The sequence below is a fragment of the Canis aureus genome, chromosome 6 (genome assembly GCF_053574225.1).
Source record: "Canis aureus isolate CA01 chromosome 6, VMU_Caureus_v.1.0, whole genome shotgun sequence".
NCBI classification, from domain to species: Eukaryota; Metazoa; Chordata; class Mammalia; order Carnivora; family Canidae; genus Canis; species Canis aureus.
Genome location: NC_135616.1, coordinates 4,925,869 through 4,946,005, shown reverse-complemented (window position 1 = coordinate 4,946,005; position 20,137 = coordinate 4,925,869). Strand labels below are relative to the sequence as shown.

The window sequence follows — 20,137 nt, the reverse complement described above, 5'->3', positions numbered from 1 at the left end:
TTTATTTTCAGGCTGAAGGTGTCCTTAGGTCTAAAATGAGTCTCTTGTAGACAGCAAATAGATTTTTTATTCAGTCTGAAACCTTGCATCTTTTGATGGTATCATTTAGTTGATTCATGTTCAGAATAACTATTGAAAGATATGAATTTAGTGTCATCATATTACCTGTTTAGTCCCTATTTTTTAAATTGTTTCTTTGGGCTCCCTCTTTCTTTTACAGGGTCCCCCTTAACATTTCTTGCAGAGCCAGTTTGGTGGTCACATATTCTTTCAGTTTCTGCCTATCTTGGAAGCTCTTTATCTCTCCTTCTATTCTGAATGAGAGCCTTGCTGGATAAAGTATTTTTGGCAGCATGTTCTTCTCCTTTAGGGCACTGAATATATCCTGCCAGCCCTTTCTGGCCTTTCAGGTCTCTGTGGGGAGGTCTGCTGTTAATCTGATATTTCTCCCCATATAAGTTAAGAATCTCTTGTCTCTTGCTGCCTTCAGGATTTTCTCTTTATCTTTTAAATTTGCAAGTTTCACTATTAAATATCGAGGTATTGAACAGTTTTTGTTGATTTTTTGGGGGGGTCCTCTCTATTTGTTGGATCTGAATGCCTGTTTCCTTCCTCATATTTGGGAAGTTCTCACCTATGATTAGTTCAAATAAACTTTGAGTTCTTCTCTCTCAGCCTCTTCTGGAATCCTAATTAGACATATATCCTTCCTTCTGAGGCTATCATTTATTTCCCTAAGCCTTTCCTCATGGTCTCTTAACTGTTTTTCTCTTTTATCCTCAGCTTCCTTCCTTACCATCAACTTGTCTTCTATGTCCCTCACTCTGTCTTCCACCTCATTAACCCTAGCAGTTAGGACCTCCAGTTTGGATTGCATCTTATTTAATTTATTTTTAATTTTGGCCTGATTAGATCTCAATTTTGCAGTAACAAAGTCTCTAGTCTCTTTATGATTTTTTCCAGAGCCACTAGCAGCTTCTGAATTGAATTTCTGACATCATATTTAAATCCAAATTCTGTAACTCTGTGGCAGAGAGTATTGTTTCCAGTTCTTTTTTTTTTGTGGTGAATTCTTCCTTCTAGTCATTTTGTCCATTGCTAAGTGGCTGTATGGGCGGGCTGAGTCAAATATATCAACCACGACCTAAGTAAAATCCACCCTAGGTAATTCTGAAGAGGTCAGAGACCAGAAAATAAAAGAAAATAAGAACAGAACAAAATAAAATAAAGGGACCATTAAAGTGAAAAACAAATTTTAAAAAAGTAGTACAAATAAAAAGCCAAAAACCAAAAACAAAGAAGGTAAAATAAAAAGTGAAAAAAAAAGGCAAAGAAAAGAGGAAAAAAAAACGGGGTGGGGGATGGTGGTGGTGAGGAAGTGGTGTGGAGAGAGAATGTAGTCTACCTGAGGGGTCCTAGAGGGTGATCTTCTTGGTTCTGAGTGTATTTTGTTCCATATGTTAGAAGATACTCAGTCCCAAATTTATATAAACCAGCAATACTTATAGAAAGCCCCAACATTGACCAGAAAAACATAAACAAGATAAAAGAGGTGGGCAGAATAGGAATGAAGAGAGAACATAATCTCACAGAATGAACCAACACAGTATTTCACTTGGTTCTGGATGTATGCTGGTTGTGTTTTAGAAGGTACAAACTTCCACCTTTGTAAAACAAAACGAGGCAGAAAAAACAAAAAACAATACCTATCTCGTATATCTACCAAAATTAAATTGAATACATTGAAGGGAATCCAGAAGTGTAAAATATATCTAAGACATGTAATTGTAGAAATATGAAAGTCAAAAAGGAAAAGTCTTAAAATTGAAGAACTGGTAAAATATTGTAGTTAAGGTGGGAAAAGAGAAAAGATATTGGAAATTTTAGTCTGATATAAAAAGAGTCATAATGGAAAAAAGGAAAAAAGAAAAAGAAAGAAAAAAAGGACCCTCTAGTTCTATATACTATTTTCCCTCAGTCCTAGAGCTTTCCAGCTCTGCTTGGTGGAGAACTTGCTCTTCCCCTGTTCTTCCAGCTGGTCTTCTCAGGGAGGGGCCTGCTGTGCTGATTCTCATGTGTGTGTACCTGGGCGGAGTGTGAGCTGTTTACCCAGTGGGGCCTCTGTTCCCTGGTGACCCCGGCCCATCCCAGGCACAAGGTGAAACAATGAGGAAAAATAACAAGAGTGGTGGCCAGGTCTCCAGCTCTGGAGTTAGCTTCCTGTGGGTAACTATCCACAGTCTCCTCTAGTCCACTAATCTCCACTAGTCCACACTGGCCTAGATGCTCCTGGGGTGGCGTGGGTGTGCTGATCTGCACAGCTTGGGGGCAGCCAGCAGCAGGAGAGTCCTTGTTGTCCTGTGGCCTCCTTCTGCCTGTCTCAGGGGGAATGCAGGATCGCTGGCTTTGTCTATTCAGTGCCCTGGGATTGGGGTCCTGTGCCGCTGGACCCACGTTCCCAGGGACCACCTCTCCCGAAGGGAATAGGGCTCAGCCACCTCCTTCCATTGCTGGGATCTAGGGTAAAGGGAGCTCTGGAGCTGGCCTGCCTAACCGCTGGTGAGTACTTTTCAATCAGGGAAAACTCTGGCATGGATTTTTAAAGTTCTCGCTTCTCCAAGGCTGGGCTTTCCTGTCCCAGAGGCTCTCACTGCTTCACTTTAGCTCTGCTAGTCACGGTTCTCCTCCCCCACTTTATTCTTTTTTATTTAAATTTTTTCATCTTCCTACCTTGTTAGAAGCAAAAACTTTTCTCTTTGTAGCATTCCGGCTGTTCTCTCTTTAAATCTCAGGTCAAACTCGTAGGTGTTCAGGATGTTTTGAAAGTTATCTAGGTAAGTTGGTGGGACCAGGTGAATTGAGGACCCCTACTCTTCTGCCATCTTTCCCTTCCCTCAGATCTCTCGTTTTTAAAATCTAAGTCAATGCCACTCTTCTGCTCCAACCTTGAAATGACTTCCCATTCTACTCATAGTCAGAGTCCTTACCATGCTTACATGAGTCTATGTGTTCTGTCCCCCTGTTTCTCACTGATCTTCATTCATATTATCATTCCACTGTTCATCTCCTGGCCCCCCACCTCCCTTCCCCCCGCCCTCGGCTTCCTGAGGTTTCTTCACCAAACAAGTTTGTGTTACCTGAAAATTTTTGAATCGTTGTTCCTTTCACAATCATCACCTTCCCCTGGCTCTGAGGAATGCCTACACAGCCATCTCCCAAATTTCTTTCATGTTTTGCTCAAATGTCAGCTCACTAGAGAAACGTTTCCCTTGAGACATAGAAGTGACAATCCCCCCTTTTTCCCGTATTACGCCCTTATCCTTCCTACTCTACTTTCTTTTTCTTCTGAGTATTTATATCCATATGTTTTCTATTTTATCTATTTTCATATGTAGCAACTGCTTTCTACCCTCTAGAATATAATATTCATGAGAATAGGGAGTTTGCTTCTTCACTGCTCTATCCCCAGTGTCTGTAACAGGCATATAGTAGGTGCTTAATAAATACTTGTTGAGTGAATGAATGAAACAGAAGCTGGACTATGGTTTGGAAAACCCAGGGTTCAGAACATGGCTACCTAAGTTTGCCCTTCAGCCTGGCCTCTGGGCAGGGACATTTCCCAAGCAAAGGGCTATAAATTTGACTCTGTCACAGGAATATTTTTTTTAGTTTATCCATAGAGACACAGGCAGAGGGAGAAGCAGGCTCCATGCAAGGGAGCCCAACATGGGACTCGATCCCAGGTGTCCGGGATCATGCCCTGGACTGAAGGCAGCGCTAAACCACTGAGCCACCCGGGCTGCCCTGTCACAGGAATATTTTAACTCAAAATTTGTCTGATGTGATATCCTCTACCTGTCAACAAAACCACATTGACTTTCAAATCATAATTAGAAGATTTTTTGGTGAGTGGTGGATAAGAACAAGGGGCTGGGATTGAACTGGTAACTTAATCATTTCAGATAGTTCAACAAGTTGACTGAATAACCTTATTTGTTTCCACCTCATGGAAGACTTTGCTGGGGTAGGAGTAGGGCAGAAACCCTCCTGAGGACGAAAGCCCCCACACCCCTTTCAGTCCAGTGCTGGGTAGAGCTGTGGCTCACAGTCTTTGGAACTAATTCTCTAACTTTGGGATGGACCCGTCGAAGTGCCAGGATAGGGTAGGCTTTGCTGGAGTTACAGACCCTCCCATGTCAGTGGCTTAACACAAACCAGTTGATTTCTCCCTCACACCACATTCCAAGGAGATCAGACATCTCTCTTAGAGACTCTTGTCCAATGGGGACCGAAGGGCCCACAAAGATTCCAGCTACGACTCTGCCATCTGGGAGTTCTCTGCTACCAACTGTGCAGATGCCAGCGTGTGTGGAGAAGGCACTCCTGCTCCTCAATGCCTTGGTCCCAGAGTGGCATTACTCCTGCTCATGTGCTTGTAAAGTGGACTCAGGCATGTGGTTCAAACCCAACTTTAGGGAGGCTGGGGAAGGTGGACTTCCAGCATTCCTAAACAAAGGAGGTGGCATTCTTTCCATTATTCTTGTATGTAAGGTAACACGTCTCTTCTGTGGGTCCTTTAAGTTTTTTTTTTAAAGATATTATTTATTTATTCATGAGAGACACATACAGAGAGAGAGAGAGAGAGAGAGAGAGAGAGAGGCAGAGACACAGGCAGAGGGAGAAGCAGGCTCCATGCAGGGAGCCCGATGTGGGACTTGATCCCGGGTCTCCAGGATCACGCCCTGGGCTGAAGGCAGGCACTAAACTGCTGGGCCACCCAGGGATCCCCTATTTCTTATTTTTAAAAAGATTTTATTTATTTATTCATGACAGACACACACACGCACACACATACGCAGAGAGGCAGAGACACAGGCAGAGGGAGAAGCAGGCTCCATGCAGGGAGCCTGAGGTAGCACTCGATCCCGGGACTCCAGGATCACGCCCTGGGCTGAAGGTGGTGCTAAACCGCTGAGCCACTGGGGCTGCCCCCGTTTAAGTATTTATGTCATAGTTTAGCTCTTATGGGGTGACCTTATTTCCAATAGGACAAATAGCAACTGGGAACTGACTCCAGAGATAAAAAAAAAGCAGAGCTGGGTTAAGGAGTAACGAGTGGACACTGGACGGTTGCTCGTACTGGTAAGCCCCTGTGGGAAGGGCACTGAGTGAAGCATTTACAGATAAGCACAAACTTCCTATTGATGCAAATCTTTTATTTTTATTTATTTTTAAGGATTTTATTTATTTATTCATTAGAGACACACAGAGAGAGGCAGAGACACAGGCAGAGGGAGAAGCTGGCTCCCTCTGGGTATCCTGATGTGGGACTTGATCCCGGGACCCCCGGATCATGACCCTCCCTGAAGGCAGATGCTCAACCACTGAGCCACACAGGTGTCCCATGCAGATCTTTTAGATGTGGACGAAAGTCACTGAGACATTTTTTACTAAATATATGTCACCAATTTAGTCAAATGGTTAGCACAAAAGCCAGGCATTGCTCATCCTTGTTGGCAGTTTGCATCATCTCGGCATTTCAGATCATTAGATCTTGAGGGATATGACAGTTCACTAAATCTGAATCCTCTACTGTTACATATGGGTTAACTGAGGCACAGGGAGGGGAGTGTCATCCTGGCTGACCAGGTCACCTGACTCCTTCCATTCTCATTCAGGCTTCCTCTGGAACTTTGGTTCTTCAGGTACAGGAGTTCCTGCCAGTGCTGTCAATGATGCCCCAGGGCATCTGCGAGCCTAAGGGTTTGTGCTTTCTTCTGATTTTTAGCCATTGCCTGGAGGCAAACCTAGAACTGAGTGGTGTTTGCATGCTCCATCTCCAGTAGGGAGTAGAGAACGGTCTTTTCCTGCCAGAGCTCCCTTCCAGGTGGCATGGAAGGAAGCAGCAGGAAAGCTTTCAATGGCCTCGGGGGAAAACACTTGGGCAAGGTTTCTTTGTGTCCTTTTCTGGGCATTTGATTAGCTTCCTTTGCTTTATATATAGTTTTCCAGGAATAGCATATGTGCTTCTCACCACAAAGATATTAATACCCCAAGCAGAGTTTGAAGGAAAACCATCAGGGATGGAAACATCAAGTGGAATGGGAGCAGAGTGGAAAACAGGAAGAGAGAGAGAGAAAGAGCGAGAGCGAGAGCAAGAGAGAGAGAGAGAGAGAGATGGAATTTCACTGACATGGAAGAAAGAAAAATGGAGAGAAGTCTCAGCAATTTACTGTGAATCGAATGATTTGTTTTATAAAGATAATATCCTTATAAATGGGAATTTTCTATGGCCTACTAGGTGATGCAAAACATAGTTTATTTTTATGATATTATATATTATATGACATGATTATTCATTTTATTATCTGATACGAAACATGTCAGAATTAGCTGATCATTCTAGGAGGTGTTGGGAACAATGTACTGTCATCTGCCAATCACTGGACAAGCTGGTCCTACCTCCCTGCTGCTCAGTCAAAAGTAGTGGCATCGAGAGAAGACACAATAACCAGGCCCAACAAGAAGGCATGCAGAGTCAGAGCAGTCCTTTGGTGAACAAGGCTCTGATTTAGAAAGCCCATTTGGGGGCAACTCTAAAATGGAAGATTCCTGGTTTTATGAGCATTCAGGGTTGAAGTAAATGTAGATTTATTTAATCTATGAAGCTTAATTGCCACAACATTGGGCTAGGGGTGATGTGCAAACACCAGGGGAGGCAGGAACGTGGGGCCATTGCATAGGCTAAGCCAAAGGGAACTTAGGTACGTGTGTGCATATTGGGAGGGAGGAAGGTGGGCCTGAAGGCTGGGGACTGGGGATAGGAAAGAATACAAATGGTCCTGTTCCACCCCCCAGGGACATCCTAACCTACAAGAGATGCTCTCCTGGGGGAGCATCAGGAGTAAGAGGGGCTATGTTTTCTGAGGTTACTGTGCACATTGGGTGCATTGTGTGGCAAAGATGTCAGCTAAGGAAGTGCCATCACCTCCTGGAAATATGCTGCCTGGAGTATTTCAGGGAACAACATAGAGTAGATGCCCAAAGTAAACATGGTGCCAGAATGCAGTAGACCTGAGGGGGCCTAAGTCTGACCATGGGGGTGCAATGTCCTGTGTTTTTAGTTTTAGGCAAAAGTTTGAATGGTGACTGTAGGCCTTGCAGAATCCCTCTGGGCTAGCCAGGTGGCTGTCAGTGGTGATTGGGAGCCGGACTTTAAGGTGGGCAGAGACCTTGGTTGTCCTTAGATCTAGGATGGCTGGAAAGGGTCATACACCATGGGGGCCACTGGGCTACAGTCAGTAAAACTCCCCTGAAGAGCTTACAAAAGTTCTGATACCTGGATTCCATCCTAGCAAGACTAAAGCAGGATCTCAGGAGGTGGGATGGGGACCTGCGCTGCCTGAGTCTACAGGAGCCACCAAGTGCTTGCAAGGCAGTTAGGGTTGAGAAATACTCTTAGAGAGCTTGTGGGATTAACGAGTGTCCCTCCGACAACCCCACCAAATTGATGGTTACCCTGAGCCAGAGGATAAGATCTTATCTGGAATCAGGGTCCTTGCAGAAGTAATTAGCTGAATTTGTGCTATAGTGGGGTGGGCCCTAGGTCCAATGACTGGGGTCCTTATAAAAAGAGGTGAGGAGACGCAGAGATGCACCTAGAGAAGAAGGTCATGTACAATGGAGAAAGCTTTGGCGTGATGCCACTATGAGCTAGAGAATGCCTGGGGTCACCAGAGGCCGGAGAGGCAAGGGGGGAGCCTGCCTTAGAGCCTTCAGAGGGAGCCCGGCCTGGCTGACACTTTGATTTCTAGCTTCTAGCCTCTAGGACTATGAGAAATTAAATTTCTGTTGTTTTAAGCCACCTAGTTTGCCAGTAATTCCAACAGGCCTAGGAAATGAACTCAGGAGGGATTTATAATACCTGACTTATAGTTGTTATAAATACCTATAAGTATTTTTATTACTTATAGGTAATAGTATTATAAATACCTACAAGTATACCTATAAATGCCTCTTTTTTTTTTTTTTTTTTTACTAAGGTGCAAACAGATTTATATGCAAAGGATCTCATTAGGGGCTCATGTTCTCATAAGGTAGGTGCAGAGTTGAGGCAGCCGCCTTTTTCCCTCTGGGTTGCCGCAGAGACATAGATCCCCCAAATAAGGGGTGCTGCAGGGGTTGTGAGGCCTAGCAGAAGGTGTCCTCGGTGTGTAGAGGACATGTTTGTGCAAGAGTCCATCAGCATGGGGAGGGTGCCTACCATTTGAGCATGCAAAGCTGTGATTGCTCGTCTGTAGTGAGGCTGACCCTAAAGCATAACCACAAGTGTATACTGTAAATCTCCTTGGCCTTCTCTAGAGGAAGTGCTGCCATTTTGCAGGTGACTGTTGTTAAGGAAGGGGAATTAGTGAGACTTTGGGGGAACTCTTGGTTACTGGCTGTGAGGTGACACCATCTTCTAGGGACTCAAAATGGCCCATCAGCCAGAGTAGCAGATTATTGTGGTCAAGTGGTTAATAGGGTTTTGACTCAGGTCCATTTCACAGTGGGCCAAGGATGTCTCTCGACCTGTCCTACGCTTATATCCATTTACCTTGCCTCTTTGGCCTGTGAAGAAGACAGATGGATTTTAGGAACCCACAGTGCATCATTGTACCCTCAATCAGGTAGTGATTCCAACTGCAGTTCCTTTTCCAGATGTGTACATTTTTCATATCCTCTAGCATCTGGCATGTAGTTATCAAGCTTGCAGATGCCTCTTCCCCTCTGTGTGTGTTAGTAAAGGTTATCAGAAGCAGTGTGCCTTTAGCAGGCAGGGCTGGCAATGTACCTTCACTGATCAAACTCATCTTTAGTCCTCTGTCATAACCTAATCCTCAGGGCTCTTGCTTGTCCCTCTATCCCATGGGACATCATACTGATCTACTACACTGATGACAATTGATGATATCATGCTGATTGGACATAGTGAGCAAGAAGTGAGTTGGAGGAAACTGACCTAGACACTTTGATAAGACATACGTGTAACAGAGGTGAATATAGATCCCACAAAAATTTAGGAGCTTTTATCTCGGTGAAAATTTCTAGAGGTTCAATGCTTTAAAACATGCTGATAGAGAACTTTCTGCATCTAGCATTTCCTCCACTAAGAAGACAACACAAAGTCTAGCAGGCCATTTTGGATCTAGAAGGCAGCATGCACTTCATTTGATCATGTCATCTGAATAATTTGTTGTCAGTTTTGAGTGAGTCCCATAACAAAAGAAGGCTCTGTGGCAGGTGGCTTTGCAAACTGTGCTGTCACTTTGGCCTGGGAGTAAAGGATTTTTATGACACCCGATGTGTCTCTGACACATGGATGCTATACCAAGACTTTGATAACTATTCATTTGAAAAATAGCTTTTGGCTCCTTACAAGGCCATGGAGACTGAATCCCTATATCTGTATAGAGCAGAGACTGAACACTTGACCGTGGAATCTGTACTGCCCATTGTGAACTGAGGGTTTTCTGACAGGTCAAGCCATAAAGTTTGGCAGGGACAGCCTTCTGTCATCAGGTGGAAGTAAGATGTACAATATCAGGTGTGGGCAGGTCCTAAAGACGCATGTAAGTTCTACAAACTAGTGGCTCAGATTCTCACGGCTCCTAGTCCTGCTATATTGCCTCCTCTCTCTCAGCCTCCACTTATGGCATCACTGGGGTTCCTTGTGACTGGTTTACTGAGAAAAAAAAAAAAACCTTCAGTCTTAGTTTAGAAATGGTTTTGGATGACATGGCCGTCCAAAGATGGATGAAGTAACACATGGGCTTTTGTATGTTGTTTTAGGGTGAGACTTAGTATGTCTCTGGTTGTGTGATGGTAGTTGCACCATGTTGGGTGAAAACATTCTTTTGCTATCACTCTTACTCGGGAATAAAAATGTTTTCAAAAGTTGTATGTGGATGTCTTGGGGAAAAGGGGTGGACTGTGGTGATTCTGTACTGTGTCAACTTACCTAAGCTGGAACTATGTTCCCAAGAATCAGTGTGTGGGTGTGAGTTAGATCCACTCAAGGAGGAATTGCATGACGTTTGAAAGATGGAAAGAAAACAGCAGCCAATACTTTCTGAAGATGGTTGTGGTTAGATGTAATGAGAGACAAACGTAGAGACACAAGTGGGTTCCGGGCTATTCTTTCCGTTCCTCCATGAGAGTCTGTCAGACTATTGCTAGTGGGCAACCTTGTCCTTGCTTTGCCTCACTCCATGTTCAGCTCGTCTTTCTGGCAGTTGGCCCTGCTGGCCACCAGCAAGCCAGGCCTCCCTTCCACAGGCTTCTCCACTGGCTCTTCTCTGCCATCCCACCTCTGTAGATGGATGTGCCTGGTCCCAGCAACTCTGGCAAATGCTGACTTGTCTATTGGTGCCATGCCTCCACATTTCTGGTTAATGACTCCCTCTTTTGACTCTATTTCCCTAGCTTTCCCACAATTGTGTGAGGTTTTATTTCTCTAATAAATAAGACTTTGATATCGAGGTTGAGAGAGAGGGAGAGAGAGTCACCAAATCCTTGAAGAAATGACAGCAAATCTGGCCATTGTCATGAGAGCACAACAGGAAGCCAATCACTGAGCTGTCTGCCTTTTCCACCTTGGCTACCCTGCAGACACACACTAGCACTCATCTCAGTAGAAGTTTTAAGCATGAAGTTTCCATCTCAGTGATCTGAGTCTGAATGTATACTTTTAGGCTGAGAGAAAACTGTGAATCCAGACAGATTTGTGGCCCTACCTTAGCAGACGATAGAAGTCCTACACACCAGTCTTGGCAATCTGAGTTTGAGGAAAGTTATGTAATAATGTCAACAGTGAAATCTTGTGTGTGGGATGGAGAAAGGAAGCTTCCAGTGTATGTCAGTGGGTGGATTGTTGAGGTCTAAATCTCAAGCAGTCATATTAACTTGAAGTTTGGCAATAAGCAACATGTGAGTTGGGGGACTCAGGGAAAACTGTTGAAACATGTGTCTGGAGTTTCAAAATGCCACGAGGCAACCATTTTAAAACTTTTTTATTCCTGAAACCCCTAAATATATGCTCATGGAACTGCGATCATTAAAGCAGACTTCTAAGATGAATTTGGAAAGACTTCTTATCTAGAACCCCTAACAAACAAAACCCGGGCCCTATAAGGTGCACTATGGGATTCTAGAAGGTCTTAGTTGCCGAGATCCTTACACCTGGAACTTTTAGGAAATTACCTGAGCACCATCATATTTGGCTATCTTTGCAGGGCAAGGGGACTTTTTAATGTTTAAATCAGAGAGAGTTTAGTTACTAAACCAGAAGTGTGGTGCTTTTGTAAGAACTCTGACAAAATCAGGAAATCTGCATTCTCATCTGGGTGTTCCCAGAAGAGTAACTTATTCTCTTTAAGTCAAAGTTTATTCATCTGTAAAACAAACAGGTTGGGCTAGATCAGAGGATAGATTAATCTCCCGATTCAGCTCTAATCAACTGGAGACTTCAGGGCTGAGGGGAAGTGTTCTGGGAATGACGTCTGCTTTGGCTAGGCAAGAGCTTGTAATTTAACAAGAACCAAGCCTCCAGACCAGGATCTTAGATGTTCAGCCTCACCACTTGCCAGCTTTGTGATTTAGCATCAATTTCTTCAATTTTAAAATGGAGACACTGGAGTACCTCCATGATATGGAGCTGGTCAAAGCTAAGTCAGGTGTCTGTCAAACATAGATCAGTGCCCTGGCATATGGTAGGAATTCAGTGAAAGTTGGCCATTAGTATTAGTTTATATGTACCTCACTCTCTGGTTCCCAAATGCCACTCTGTGCTCTGACTATAGAACCAACTGGGTGCTTTTAAAAAGTACTGGTTTCTGAATTTCAAACCTGGAGACTTTAGTTCAATAGGTCCAGTTTGGGTACAGGGATCTGTATTTCTAGAAAGATTTTCATGTCATGAGGACTGGCAGCTTTTTTTTTTTTTTTTAAAGATTTTATTTATTTATTCATGACACACACACACACACACATACAGAGAGAGAGAGAGAGAGAGAGAGAGAGAGAGAGAGAGGCAGAGGGAGAAGCAGGCTCCATGCAAGGAGCCTGATGTGGGACTTGATCCCGGGTCCCCAGGATCACACCTGGGTTGCAGGAGGCACTAAACTGCTGCACCACTGGGACTGCCCGAGGACTGGCAGCTTTGTTTGAAAACCCCTGCTCTAGCCAACACACACACACACACACACACACACACACACACACTCTGGTTAACACTAACACACTCCATCTAGGTAACGAAGTCTATTTGACATAGAATTATAATTTGAAAAAGAAATAATTCCTTAGTCTCATAATAAAATGAGTTTATTTACTTACACCCCTATCTCTTTGAAAGGATTTGAAGTGGCAGAAAGTGCTCTACAACACACTGGGTAAGCCTCAATAAGAAGTTCTTCATCTGACTTCCAAAAAGTCTGCGGGAAAGGCTCGCTTGGAGGAATGCAGTGGAGATGTCCGGCATCTGGACATTCCTTCCGCGTGATGGCACACATCTGGCTCTTTGGAATGAGCAGAACATTTCCCTTCCAGTTTCCCTCCAGATGTCTGAGGGTACGGAGATACAGCCCAAGAGGTGAGCAATTTATCAAGCTTCACTGACTAATTAAAAGCCAGAGCTCAGCAGAACCCTTGCCGGATTCATTATCCTCATCGTGTATAAATGTGCAGGGTTTTTCATGCAGACCCACCCTGCAGGCTTTTCATCAAACAGACGGTGGACATTTTTTGCTCCTTTCACTGTATATGTACAAGACTGAGAGGCCTAGGACTAAGTGAGTGGCTGGTGTGCACATGCAAAGGGACATCCTGAGTAGACATCCTGGAGAAGACAGACGGGTGGACAGTTGTCTGGCTTCTATAGAATCCAAATTAAGCCAATGCCATTCAAATTCCTGCCTAGCAATGTTGTGCCTTCTCAAGGTTGCTGAAATTGAATTCAAAAGCCAAAAACATATGCTGGCTGGGCTCAAAGAGCAACTGCCGATTGCAAACACATGGCTTAGCAATGCATAAGATGCTCTGGGGTGACATTGGGGGTTGCTGATTACGTGGGATAATCAAAGAAACATCATTCAAAAACTCTTTCCTTGCATACAAGCACACATGCAAAATACTTTTTTTTAAAGAAAGCACTAAGCAAAAACAAAACAAAACAAAACCAAAACCAAAAAACAAACACAAACACTAAGTAAAATAAAAATCTCTGATGAAAATACTTAATGGTCCCAAAGATGGAAACTAAACTTTGAGTTTTATAGACGTCAGTGGAAAACACCACATAAAGCAAGATGCTGTGAGGTTAGGAGTTCTTGCAGCCTTGGGTGCAATTTCTGAAACAAGGGACGTTAGGATCCTTGGCCAGGAAGACTCCAATACAGGTATATTTAAGTGACTGAATAAAAAAATCATGCTGGAGACATATCTGTTTCATCAGTCAAAGATGCATGTGGACACCAGGCTAGGGTGTCACTCAGAAAATACCAACTGGGCTTAGAGGGGAAAAGGGAGGAAGTGGTCAAAGATAGCCTGTAGGCCTCCTCCAAAATCCCAGCTTGGAAACACTATGTTATAGCAAGTGTCTGCGGGTTAGGGTGGTGCAGGTGAAATCTGAACAAAGGAGGTGGGCCCACCACGTGGAGGAAATGAAAATGGGCTGCACGGAAATCCTTATAAAGGCTGCTGGCATTCAGGCAATTTCGCCGTTCTGGAGTATTTTCTTCTAGTGCATGCCATTAAAAGAACCCCTGTCTGTGAGATGTAGTGCGGGTCGGCAGAGAGTGGCCTGGCTTGGCTCTTGGGGCTGTGTGCTCAGCCTGGCTGCTAACTCCCTGAAACTTTGGGGATTTACCCCATCTCTCTGGTCTCTGTTTCTCATCTTCTTCAGCAGGTTCCCTTTGCAAGAGGATTTCCTGGCAGTTTTGCTTCTTTCCCCTCTTCCTTCTTTCTTGTCTATAACCATGTTCCTGCTGAATAAATCAATCCACATATCCTCATTGACACTTCCCCGAAACCCTTCAAAATGTACTAACAGAGTGTGTATTTGAGGGGGGTGCATGGTTTACACTGCTGTGAATAGATTGCCATGAGGATTAAAAAAAAAAAAACAAAAAACACTCTCTGCTTTCCTATTGTGTCACTTATTTCTGAGGTTTGGCCTGGTTAGAGCGGAGCTGAGCATCAGGCCGTCCTGAATTCAGAAGGCAAGGAAATAAATGCAGTCAGCAAGGGTTTCTCTTGCTCCCATCTCATCCTGAGTGTGGGCAGGCCCTGGGGCTGGTGACTTGCCTGAAGCAGCATTTCCCAAAGTGTGCCCTAAACTCTTGGCTGTGCCAGGGTCACTTCTCAGAGAATCACTGTGTCCATTGGTGGGTCCTGCAGGATAGAAAGCAGCTGGACTACATTTAACTAAGAATTCTTCAAATGGACTCTCGAAAACTCTTCCTTTTTGGGAACACTTATACATAGGTTTATGTGTATGTGAAGAACACATTTGTATTCTTGCAAGTAATTGAGAAGGTCGGAAAAGACACTCTAGCTGGTTAGCAGCCAACACTACCCAGTTTCAGGGAAGGAATGTGGGTGCAGGTGGGGCCCCTGGGGGCCATTCTCAATCTCAGTTCATTTCCCAGTGGATTCTCAATTACTTTTTTCATTATCATCTTCCTGAGGAGGAAAATTAGATTAGATTAAAATTCTCCCTATTGAGAGAAATGAAATACTGCGAAATAAGCTTTTGATGGGTAGCATTGCACTTCGGAAGGCCACAAACCATTATAGAAAATGTCTTTGGTGCGAAAGAATTAATTTGTGCCCCGTTAGAGGTGATGTCTCCTACCTTGAGAATGTGGACTTTGGAGGTCCAAGCAAGTGTTCCAACAAGTTTACCTGGTTCAAAGGGGTTATACCTGGTGTCTCCTTTTTCTTTTGCTGAGACAGGAGTAGAGGTGTTGGAAAGATGGAAAGAACAGAGGTTGTGGCCCACTGTTTCCATGGATTCTAAGCAAATTAGGAATGAGTTTCCCAAGTTTCTGTAAGAGATGACAGATATAAGAATTATTAATGTATGGAAGGATACGGAATAGGTTTTAAGAGGAAGGGTTCACATTTTAGTTCTACCTACTGTTGGCTGACTACCTTAGGCAAGTTACTTAACCTCCTTGAGTTTCACTTTCTCAATCTGCACATTGGGGATAATATGACCTCATTGGATTTTTGTGAATATTTAATGAAAGCATACATAAGACGTGCTTAGTATAGTGCCTGGGACCTATTTAGCTTTTTTTTTATTGGAGTCCACATTTAGTTATTTTTTGTGATTAATTTTCAATCTGACTACCTGATTTCAAGCATATCAAGTAATAATAAGTCACGCTTTGTTATTTTTGCTCATTGGAGGGCAGGGTGGATGGGGTGGTGGTTCTGATTTGTCTTGGCTCCTGCCATTGGTAAACAATAGAGTTGTTTTGGGTAGCATTTTTCTGCAGCCTCCCGGCTGGGTCATATTGTAAGCCATGAAGTTATTTGGAACCTAAGTTTTAAATCTTGGCTCTATTGCTTGAGACTTGTATAAGCTGAAACAAGTCACTAGATGTTGCTGTGCCTCAGTTTCCTCTTCAGTGAAGTAGGAGCAATCACGCTTAGCTCAGTGTTGTGATTTGATGAGGTAATGCATGTAAGAGCATTGTGATTTCCTTTCTAGCTCTGCTAAGGACTTAGATTATCTACTGAGCATCAATTACCACCACCCTTCCTCTTGCTTATTAGCAAGAGTGTCTATCTAGTCTCATTAGAAACCTAGCCAAGGCAGTCCAATGTTTTCAGTACTGCTGACTTCCCCCTCAGGTAGTCCAAGCTGGTTGGCCCAAGCCACTCCCCTGGGATGTGCACAGGGAGGCGGGCTATCTCCCGCCAGATTCGAACAAAAACACACATAGCCCTCCTTGCTGCTGGCGGCCATCTCGTAGCCACAGGGTCACCTGCTTAGGATGAAGCCAGCAGGATGGAAGCAGGACAGGGAGATAGGACAGGCTTGCATTTCTGATGACAGTGCTGAGTCCCTTAGCAGCTGGCTCTGATACTCTTTCTCCTACTGGACTTCCAGTTACATGTGATAATAAGAAATGGCACATTTCTTTATTGCATAAGGAAGTTTGAGTGCAGGTTAAAAGCATCCCAATGAGTACATATTTTTTTTTTCCAAAAATCATTCCAACTTTGGATTTTATTTTATCCATTCACTCTTCTACTCATTTTTCAGTTGTGTTTTCTGAGCCTTTGTGTGAGTAGCGCCACACCACACAGTGGGAAACACAAGAATTTAACGCTCAGCCTACATCCCCAAGAAACTTAAATTCAATATGCATCTTCCTGTGAGCAGGAAGCCCTTAGTGGAGAAAGACACTTCAGGGAGGGGCTCACATGAGATAAGGCACTGAGGCAGGACCATGAGTCTATTTCTGAGGGACAATGGCAAGTCAATTTGGTTACAGAATTCACGTAAGACAGTTAAGACCAGGATCTAGGGAATCTTGAACTAGCATGGAATTAGCCTGAGGAGTTTGAATTGTTTTTTAAATGGAAATAAAAATTCATTGAAAACTTTTGAGATATAGAGTAATAGGATGAAATTGTATTTTTAAAAAGATTTTATTTATTCTTGAGAGAGAGAGAGACAGACAGACAGACAGACAGAGACAGAGACACAGGCAGAGGGAGGAGCAGGCTCCATGTAGGGAGCCTGACATGGGACTTGATCCCAGGACTCCAGGATCATGCCCTGGGCTGAAGGCAGGTGCTAAACCACTGAGCCACCCAGGCTGCCCTGAAATTGTATTTTAAGAGGAGTAAATTGATAGACTTGTGGAAACAAGACACTGAGGTTGGATAGAGAAGGGCCAGTTTGGAGGGTCTATTGCCCATGTACCACCGCCACCAACTCCTTTTGAAGCAAGAAAAGTGTCCAGGACCCCATAGTGGAACGCTGGTTCTGTCTGCCTTGACTCTAGTGTTTCCAGTGATACTCTCAGGTTATTAGTGAGACCCACTCTTGAACTAATGTAAGGCATAAGGATGATGTGAAGTTTTTAAATTGTGTAATGTAGGAGATTTACTAACTTTTTTTTCATTTCTCTTTATCTCAAGTGCATGGAGTTGAGTTCATCACACTGCTCAGCTTATGGTAAGTGGGAGGATTGAAGGAGGGTTCTCAGTTTATTATTCTCTGGTAAAGCAGCCCAGAATTCAGATGGTTGGTCTTTTTATTGTCTTTGTCCTTTCTGTTTCTATCCATATTCTTAAACATTTAAGATAACCCAAAAATATTTAGACTATTTGCTCTGTCTTTAGCTAGGTGAGGAAAATAAACCTTTACTTGAGTCAGAGCAAGGTCTTCTTTAGATCATCAGATTTTCAAAGCCTGAGTATCTAATAGTCACTTACTAGTGTACTTCATGATCTGATTTACTGCATTCATTACAAACATAGGCAACTTTATAGTCGTATCAATAAATAGAGTTCATCTAGTTAAAAAATAAAAACTCAAGGCTTTTCTGTAACTTATTAGCAATTGTCAATATGCCCACCTCCCACTCTTAATATAAACAGTCATAAATTCAGCAGTAACAATAGTTTTAATTGCTTCTTTCCAAGTGTGTATTTATTCCCTCATTTACATATATGACAAACATTTGAGTGTTGACCACATGTTGCCTCTGTTACCAAATATGGCAGCCACTCTGAATCCACTTCATTCCTTCCCTTCACTGTTCAATGTGGATATCATGCCTGCTGCTCCCCTGAGATTGCTCCTGGCTGTAAGACCCCATGGGATCCTTGAACCATGCTTTTGGATACTGTTCATCACCTCACCCTGAACTGCTTCCCTTGAAATTTTGCTATTCTTCTATCTCTCTGATGACTTGTCTTAAATAGAATTTCTTCTGGCCTTGGTACTCTTTCTTTCTGAAGCTCTAGCTCTAGCTGGGTTGTCCCATCCCATGTGTCCATGACTTCCACATCTGTCTCTTAAGGCTGACCTTTCCCTGGAGATCTGTCCTCAGCTCCTACTCTACTGGGGTTGGGGGGGGGGTCATGTCTCAGTCTCTATATGAAAAATGAAGCTACTGTTGTCTTCCCCAAACCTCTTCTCTTCCCATATTTTTGTCCTGGCTAATGTAGCTCATCACCAAAGTCAGCTGATCCATCATGGGGAATATCCACAAGACAGAGGCTGTAGAGGACTCTTTCTACCTCTGGTAACTTGTTTCTATTGACTAGGGTGTGGGCAACAAAGGTGTTCAGACAAAAATGCTGAACATTGGTCTTTTCTTATCTGTAAGAATGATTGTTCCTGAAGAACACGTCTCTTTAGCTTGAGACCTTTCTGGATTGATAGAAAAAGGAGTAGAGTTAAGGCCACTTTGTTATCGGTGCATGGGGTGTTTTGCTTCTTTGAGTGACCTCTCTCCTGGTTGTCAAGGAAGGAGAAAGTTTGGGAACCAGTCCCATTTTGGCTGTTTTGGGAGCTTACTTGGATTAAGCACCCTCAGAAGATGGAAATGGTGAGTTTTCAGGAGAGTTCCTTTCCCTATGGCCTCATCTGTGAGTTCCCCAGTAGATCGTTCCCAATGGCTTCTGGCAGCACAAGGTTACCTGGGCTGTTCTATGCCTTGGTACCTCTGCACCAATTGGTGTCTCTGCTGAAAATGCTCATTCATTTGTTCATCCATCAAATGTAAGTGGAAAGATGACCAGCGGTCCCACTCCTAGGTAAATACCTGAAAGGATTGAAAAAGGGATTCAAACAACAGATACTTATACACCTGTGTTCATAGCAGCATTATTCACAAGAGCCAAAAGATGGAAGTAACCCAAGTGCCCACCAATGGATGAATGGATAAACAAAATGGGGGATATTCATGTGCTTGTTGGCCATGTCTATGTCTTCCTCTGTGAGATTTCTGTTCATGTCTTTTGCCCATTTCATGATTGGATTGTTTGTTTCTTTGCTGTTGAGTTTAATAAGTTCTTTATAGATCTTGGAAACTAGCCCTTTATCTGATATGTCATTTGCAAATATCTTCTCCCATTCTGTAGGTTGTCTTTTAGTTTTGTTGACTGTATCCTTTACTGTGTGGAGGTTCCTCAAAGAGTTAAAAATAGACCTGCCCTACGACCCAGCAATTGCACTGTTGGGGATTTACCCCAAAGATACAGATGCAGCGAAACGCCGGGACACCTGCACCCCGATGTTTCTAGCAGCAATGTCCACAATAGCCAAACTGTGGAAGGAGCCTCGGTGTCCATCGAAAGATGAATGGATAAAGAAGATGTGGTTTATGTATACAATGGAATATTACTCAGCCATTAGAAACGACAAATACCCACCATTTGCTTCGATGTGGATGGAACTGGGGGGTATTATGCTGAGTGAAGTAAGTCAATCAGAGAAGGACAAACATTATATGGTCTCATTCATTTGGGGAATATAAAAAATAGTGAAAGGGAATAAAGGGGAAAGGAGAAAAAATGAGTGGGAAATATCAGAAGGGGAGACAGAACATGAGAGACTCCTAACTCTGGGAAACGAACTAGGGGTGGTGGAAGGGGAGGTGGGCAGGGGGTGGGGATGACTGGGTGATGGGCACTGAGGGGGGCACTTGATGGGATGAGCACTGGGTGTTATTCTATATGTTGACAAATTGAACACCAATAAAAAATAAATTTATTAAAAAAATGGAGGATATTCACACAATGGGAAAATATCCAGCCTTAAAAAAGAATGAAAATCTGATACTTACACAACACGGATGAACCTTGAAACATCATGCTAAAGTTAAATAAACCAGATATGAAAGGAAAAATATTGTATGACTCCATTTACATGGAATATATAGAATAGGTAACACAGAGGTTGCCAGGGGTTGAAGGAGGCGGGGGGAGGGGCTATTGTGTAATGGGTATAGAGTTTCTGTTTGGGATGATGAAAAGTTTTGAAAACTGATCATAATTGCACAACGTTGTGTATATAATTAATGCCACTGAATAGAACACTCAAAAATGGTTAAAATGGCAAATTTTG

At 43.4% G+C, this 20,137-nt stretch overlaps 1 long non-coding RNA gene across 1 annotated transcript in view; it reads left to right on the top strand.

Moving 5' to 3' along the window:
• LOC144315096 (uncharacterized) overlaps positions 1–19,633 on the top strand; it is a 38,254-nt gene extending 18,621 nt beyond the window's left edge. The window contains exons 3-5 of the long non-coding RNA XR_013380886.1: positions 12,395–12,631; positions 17,200–17,236; positions 19,153–19,633. This is a non-coding gene — a long non-coding RNA (uncharacterized LOC144315096). The remainder of the gene's footprint in view (positions 1–12,394; positions 12,632–17,199; positions 17,237–19,152) is intronic.
• Positions 19,634–20,137: the final 504 nt, after the last annotated feature.